Here is a 7,340-nt window from a genome sequence, read left to right on the forward strand (position 1 = left end):
CATTGTTTGAAGCTGTGATCTTTATCTTCTTGAAAGCTCAAAGTTGTCATCAATACCACCATCATCCCTATCTTATCAATAGGAAATCTGCTGTTTCCCAGTGTCGTGGTTAACTACGTTTATTGGCATTCCTTTAACAGTGTTTGTAACCCCGGAAAATTTATTTTTAGGATGTGACATTTGGATATTCTTGGTAAGATGTATGGGTGAAGATGAAGATACTTGTGCCACGGATGTGTTGATAGTTACGGCCGGTGCACTCCACTTTAAAATTACTTTTAAATGAGCATCCATCACTTTGTTTAGTTTTCCTCCAACACTGATCTGCTGCTTTCTAGAATTAAGCATCTCACCAGCATCTAGCATTTTACCCTTTATATGGACACCTGTGTCTTTGGCAACCTATTTCTCACGGGCATCTTTTATGCCAAGCTCCAAATGCGCATCTGTTACACTGATCTTCTGACGGGCATCAAATACATTCTGTTAATTGTGGGTGGGTAAACGACTAATCATTGTAGGCTGGATCCTGGATCTAATACCCCCCATAGCCCCCGCTGTTAATAATCCGGTACGTTCCCATTCCTGCCGTCACCATGCCCCTTTTCCTGATCACTTCATCCAAAGAGTCGTCCGCCATATTTCTTTAAAAAACCTGCACCTTCCCAACAGCAACTGTGTTGGAAACCACATTATTGTTTTCAAGGGTGTTTATATGATGCCCGTACCAAAAAAAGTTTACACACTATGTTGATGTTTCCCCCCAGAGTGAAATGTTTGTCAGCACATACACTTAGTGTATGGGCATTATAAGTATAGGAGATCTGGTCCTTTATAGTTGGAACATTTTTTTATGAGGCCTTCCTCCACATCTTTTTCAAGGGGCATTGGAGTGCCTCCTAATTTTTTGCAGGCCTTGTATTCACTGCATAGGCAAACACTATGGAAGACCCACTTCCTAATAATGGGAATATTTTTTTCAGGAGGCCCACCTCTACATCTCTTCCAAGGTTTATTGGGGTGCATGTACGGTAACTGTGTGGCAGGGCAGGCCTTGCATTCAATGCATAGGCTAACAGTATGGCAGTACCAAATAAAAAAAAAGGGAACTTTGGTTTCATGTGGCCATCTAGGACATCTGTGTTATAGGTTATTGTGGTGCATCTTAATTTGGAGCAGGTCTTGCATTCACTTCATGGACAAACTGTATGGGAGTACAAAATTAATAATAATTGGAACTTTGGTTTCATGTAGCTATCAGGACGTCGGTTCAAAGGCTTATTGGCGTGCGTGTTACTTTGGTGCAGGCAGGCCTTGCATTAAATGCAAAAGCAAACAGTATGGGAGTACCAAATTAATAATGTGAACTTGGTTTTCATGTGGCCATCCAGTAAATGGGTTCAAAGGCTTATTGGGGTGGGTTTAAATTTGAGGCAGGGCAGGCCTTGCATTTAATGCATAAGCAAACAGTATGGGAGACCCATTTTCTTATAATGGGAAAATTTTTTAATGAGGCCCTCCTGTACGTCTCGTCAAAGGGGTATTGTGGTGCGCCCTAATTTTTGGCAGTCCAGCCACTCACTGAATAGGCAATAACAGTATAGGAGACCTACTGTTTAATAATGGCCCTTTAATTAATGCCGCCTGATGCTCCTATAAATATAGGCTTTGTGACTTTAAGAGTCCCTCCTTCATAAAGGATACAAAATGTGTCTGATGATGTGTCACACATCACATGGCCAGCTAAGGTTGTTAAATGTTAAAATTACATTTTCCAGTGAATGCATTGGTATTGGTTGAAAGCAATGCTAAAGTTGTAAAACGCATAAAAAAATGCTAGGTGTAAACATAGCCCAAGTGGTGGATGTACATTTTTTGGGGGGTTCTTTATTTTGCCTTACATACAAATTATTACCCTGGAAAGGATGTTCCTTAACATATTTCCCAGGAAAATCCATTTTGTTTTTTATGTTACAGTGTGCACCTGTTAAAGAGGTGTCACACTCTGACAACATTGGTCACAGCTGTGACCTAGGAGTTAGAAATGCTTCCAGGGGTCTTCCCCATTATGTTCCCATGTTATTTGAGCACTGTTCCCATCGATTTCAGATGTTTTTAGACCCTAAAAGGACCCGGGGGGGATCGCAGCAAAAATGCTCGGGTTTCCCATAGACTTACATTGGGCTGGATGCTCGAATACCCGAGTATTCCAATTTGCTCGACCCGAGCAATGAGCACCCTAGCATGTTAGTGCTCTCCCATCACTACTACTACCCTCTTCCCTGTGTGGGGGAAGGGTACAGACTGAGAGTGGATTCAGGAGCTAAGGCAAGGTACGTGGCCCTGGCATCTTCACCATTAGAAGTAATCCGGGGAACAGGACGAGCTAGGGCACCATTAGCGTTAGGGACAGGGAAGGAGCTCCTGGTCACAGGACACCTGACAACAGGAGTCGTGAAAGAAGGTCTATTATACTGTATGGAAGCCTATGGGGAGTTCATTATACTATATGTACTCTATGGGGCTGCATTATTCTCTATCAACAACTGTGGGCTGTGCATTATATTATGTGTACTATAGGGGGCCTGCATTATACTACACGGAGGACTATGGGGAGTACATTATATTTTATGGAGGACTATGGTGAATGCACTATACTATATGAAGGTCTGTGTGGTGCATTATACTATGGGAGTGCATTGTACTATATTGAGGATTATGGGGTGTCAATTATAATATACTAGATGGTGGCCCGATTCTAACGCATCGGGTATTCTAGAATATGCATATCCACGTAGTATATTGCCCAGCGACGTAGTATATTGCCCAGCGATGTAGTTTATTGCCCAGCCATGTAGTATATTGCCCAGTCACGTAGTATATTGCCCAGTCACGTAGTATATTGCCCAGTCAAGTAAGTATATTGCCCAGTCACGTAGTATATTGGCCAGCCACGTAGTATATTGGCCAGCCACGTAGTATATTGGCCAGCCACGTAGTATATTGCCCAGCCACATAGTATATTGCCCAGTCACGTAGTATATTGGCCAGTCACGTAGTATATTGGCCAGTCAAGTAGTATATTGCCCAGCTACGTAGTATATTGCCCAGCGACGTAGTATATTGCCCAGCGACGTAGTATATTGTCCAGTCACGTAGTATATTGCCCAGTCACGTAGTGTATTGCCCAGTCACGTAGTATATTGCCCAGTCACGTAGTATATTGCCCAGCCACGTAGTATATGGCAGAGCCACATAGTATGCTATATTGCCCAGTCACATAGTATATTGCCCAGCCAGCCACATAGTATATAGCAGAGCCACGTAGTATATTGCCCAGGCACGTAGTATATTGCCCAGCACAGAGCCACGTAGTATAGAGACTTAAAAAAAAATAAACATATACTCACCTTCCGAAGGCCCGTTGGAAGTCCTGCTATACTCACCATCTGCCGCCTTTGCCGCTCCTCGCCACGCTCCCGGGACCGCTCCATTGCAAGCGGCAGCTTCCGGTCCCAGGGCTGGTGTGAGCAGGACCTATGATGACGACGAGGTCACATGACCATGACGTCACGGCAGGTCCTTGTCGCACACCAGCCCTGGGACCGGAAGCTTCCGCTTGCAATGGAGCGGTCCCGGGAGCATGGCGAGGAGCGGGAAATGCAGCGGATGGTGAGTATAGCAGGTTTTTGCATAGGGCTCACCAAAAGCGTGAGGTGAACTGAACCCCTCTGTCAGAATCTATACTGTATGTTGAGGAAAGCTGTGAATCCGAAAAACATGGGTGATGAAGACTCTTGCCAATTCGGGAGCAGAGGGTAATCCAGGCAGAGAGATGAAATGAGCCTTCTTGGAAAATTGATCCACAACTACAAAGATAACGGTATGACCAGAAGACTGAGGCAGATCAGTAATGAAATCCATTGCTATGTGTTATCAAGGAGCTGAAAGAACCGGAAGCGGGTGCAGAAGACCAGAGGGTAGGTGCCTAGGAACCTTGTTTTTGGCACAAGAGGGACAGGAGACGACAAAACTTCGGACATCTTGAAGAAGAGATAGCCACCAGTAATAGTGCGATACGAGAGTAAAAGTGTTCTTGAATCCGACATGACCTGCCAGCTTGGAGGCGTGACCCCAATGCAAAACTCGCCTCCTCTTGCTTTCTTGAACAAAAATCTTACCCGGAGGCAAAGAAGACAAGCTAACAGGAGCTACCAACATGATTTTGCTCGGATCCACGATGTGCGAAGGTTGCTCCTCAACATCGGATGTTAGAAAAGACCTGGATAAGGCATCTGCTTTGAAGTTCATATTCCCGGGACGGAAATGTAGTTCAAAGTCAAATCGGGCAAAGAATAGCGACCACCTGGCTTGTCGAGGATTAAGTCTTTGTGCAGACTGAATATATGCCAGATTCTTGTGATCAGTGTAGATCTTGAAAGGGTGTACAGCTCCTTCCAACAAATACCGCCACTCCTCCAACGCCAACTTAATAGGCAGCCGTTCCTTGTCACCAATGGCGTAGTTCCTCTCCGAGGCAGAGAACATCTTAGAAACGAAGCCACAAATGGCCAGCCGTCCAGAGGAAGATCTCTGAGAAAGTACCGCACCGGCTCTGGTGGCAGATGCATCTACCTCTAGAAAGAAGGGCTTGTTAGTCTCCGGGCGACGGAGTATGAAGACTGAGGCAAAGGCTTGTTTCAAGGACCGGAAAGCGTTTTCAGCTTCAGGAGTCCAGGTGTGAGGGTTGACCGCCTTGCGAGTCAGAGCGGAGATTGAACTGACCAGAGTGTAAAAGTGTGGGATAAACTGCCGGTAGTAGTTAGCGAAACCAAGGAAGCGTTGGATCGCTTTAACCCCCTGGGGACGAGGCCAGTTGAGCACAGCAGACACTTTTCCCGGATCCATACGCAAACCAGAGTCAGAGATGATAAATCCCAGGAACGGTAGAGTAGTTCGAAGACGCACTTCTCGAGTTTGGCATAAAGATGGTTCTCTCTAAGACGTAACAGGACTTGGCGGACGTCTCTTCTGTGGGTAAAGAGATCTGGACAAAACACAAGAATATCGTCTAAGTATACCACCACACAGGTTTAGAGTAGGTCCTGGAAAATGTCATTCACAAACCCCTGGAACACTGCGAGAGCATTACACAAACCGAAGGGCATGACCAAATACTCATAGTGGCCGTCCCGGGTGTTGAAAGCAGTCTTCCCCTCATCTCCGGGACGGATACGAATAAGATTGTAGGCCCCGCGAAGATCCAATTTAGTGAAGATTCGCGCTCCCCTGAGACGGTCGAACAGCTCCGGAATGAGAGGAAGTGGGTACTTGTTTTTAATCGTGAGATTGTTGAGACCCCGGTAGTCTATGCAGGGATGGAGGGACCCATCCTTCTTAACGAAGAAGAAACCAGTGCCTGCAGGAAAGGAGGACCTGCGAATTAAGCCTTTGGCTAAATTCTCCCGGATATATTCGGACATAGCTTGAGTCTCAGTGGGGGACAACGGGTAAATTCGGCCTCTGAGCGGAGTAGAACCTGGAACTAGATCGATTGGGCAGTCATATGGATGATGAGGGGGCAGGATCTCCGCCTCTCTATTATTGAAGATGTCCGCAAATGACCAGTAGGTAGAAGGTAAATCCAGAGACTCCGAAATTGGTCTAGAAGAGTTCTTCGTCAAAACGGGAAGCAAGCACTTATTCTGACAAAACAGTCCCCAAAGCAATATGTCACCAGACCGCCAGTCTAAAAAAGGTTCATGAGTCCGCAACCAAGGAAGTCCAAGAAGAATTATGTGGGACAATGAAGGCAGCACGTAGAAGACTATTCTCTCTCGGTGCAGGATTCTGATCTGAAGTTCCAGTTCCTTGGTGACCTGAGTAACGGACTCCCACAGGGGTTGGCTGTCGACCGAAGCAATCTGCTAGGGAGTCTCCAGGGATCTGACAGGGATCTGTAGTTTCCGGCCGCCCTGGAATCTATGTAGGCTAATTCAGAAAAACGGTTAGAACCCAGATGCAAAAGAACAGAAAGAGTTAGAGGTTGAGAGGAATTCAGTCACCTAGGGAGGCCTCTCTTACCAGTCCTAGGTGGAGACGTTTCCCGGCCTGAGGGAACAGGTACGCAGAAAATGGGATGCACTCCCACAATAGAAGCAAAGACCTTGTTTGAGCTGCTCCACTGGCTTGAGTCGATCCACCTGCATGGGTTCCAGAGAAGCAGACGTTGTCACAGGGTGAGAGCGGGAGGGACTCCGGGTAGCCGAGGTGAGATGGGGAAATCTCTCTCTGGCGGACTCACGGGATATGTTGGTCAAGAGTCACTATATTACCAAAAATCCATCGATATTTGGAGGTGGGAAGAATTAATGGGGTTTCTTCCCATGTGGTGACTGCCTGGCATGTCGGAATCACGTGAGGACACTATCCTTTGCCTCAGCCGACGGAAAAAAAGAATTTAAAATAACGGACTACATCTCCTGTAGTACCACTTATGTGGTTTACATGGCGAGATGTACATGTGGTTTGTCATATGTGGGACTAACCTCACGGGAATTGAGGATTAGAACCCGTGAACATATTAGAGACATCATGGCGGCTAAAGAGGCGAAGGATATTGTGTCCCTAAAGACGATTCCTAGACATTTCAGGCAGCACCACAAATGCAATCCCAAAGATCTGAGTGTCTTCGGAATAGACCATGTCAGGAGTGGAATACGAGGCGGAGATTCGAAGAAAAAACTCGCACAATTAGAGTGTCGTTGGATTACGGTATTGGGCACGTTGGCCCCACATGGCCTAAACGAACAAATTAGTTTCGCTCCATTCTTATAGATCGAATGATATCGGGTTCGTTTATATATCCCTTGTCTAGATTTTAATTGTGTGTGTCTTATGTGTTTTTTTTAGTACCTGTACCGCATGTAGTTACTCCATCATTGTTTGTCTCTGGGGTTGTATGAAGACATCTGGACATCTGGACAGTGGCGTCTCCTGATGAAAGAAAAAGATTGAAGAAGAATCTATCTGGCGGCTTTGTATGTTGTTAGAAATATACAATAGCAAGTAGGATGCAATCTTTCGCATGTATGGCAGTAGTTATGTGTTGATAGGATTTATCTTTTGTGTTTTTCACATTTCTATTACTCTTCATATGTTGTTCTGTATATATATGTTTATTAGATGTTTTCACTGTTAGTATGTATAGATTATATATCTTATGGAAACACGGAATGTATATTCAAGCCTGTGCCGCCTTTTTCTTATATATATATAATAGTCGGCATTTTTATGCACATATGTTGTTTCTAGTATATTCCTAGATTAACTTGTAGGTA

The 7,340-nt window shown here is 45.2% G+C and overlaps 1 pseudogene; it reads right to left on the reverse strand.

Moving 5' to 3' along the window:
* Window positions 1–21: 21 nt before the first annotated feature.
* Window positions 22–640, reverse strand: LOC138666730 (polymerase delta-interacting protein 3 pseudogene; annotated as a pseudogene).
* Window positions 641–7,340: the final 6,700 nt, after the last annotated feature.

The sequence above is a fragment of the Ranitomeya imitator genome, chromosome 2 (assembly GCF_032444005.1).
Source record: "Ranitomeya imitator isolate aRanImi1 chromosome 2, aRanImi1.pri, whole genome shotgun sequence".
In the NCBI taxonomy this organism is placed as follows: domain Eukaryota; kingdom Metazoa; phylum Chordata; class Amphibia; order Anura; family Dendrobatidae; genus Ranitomeya; species Ranitomeya imitator.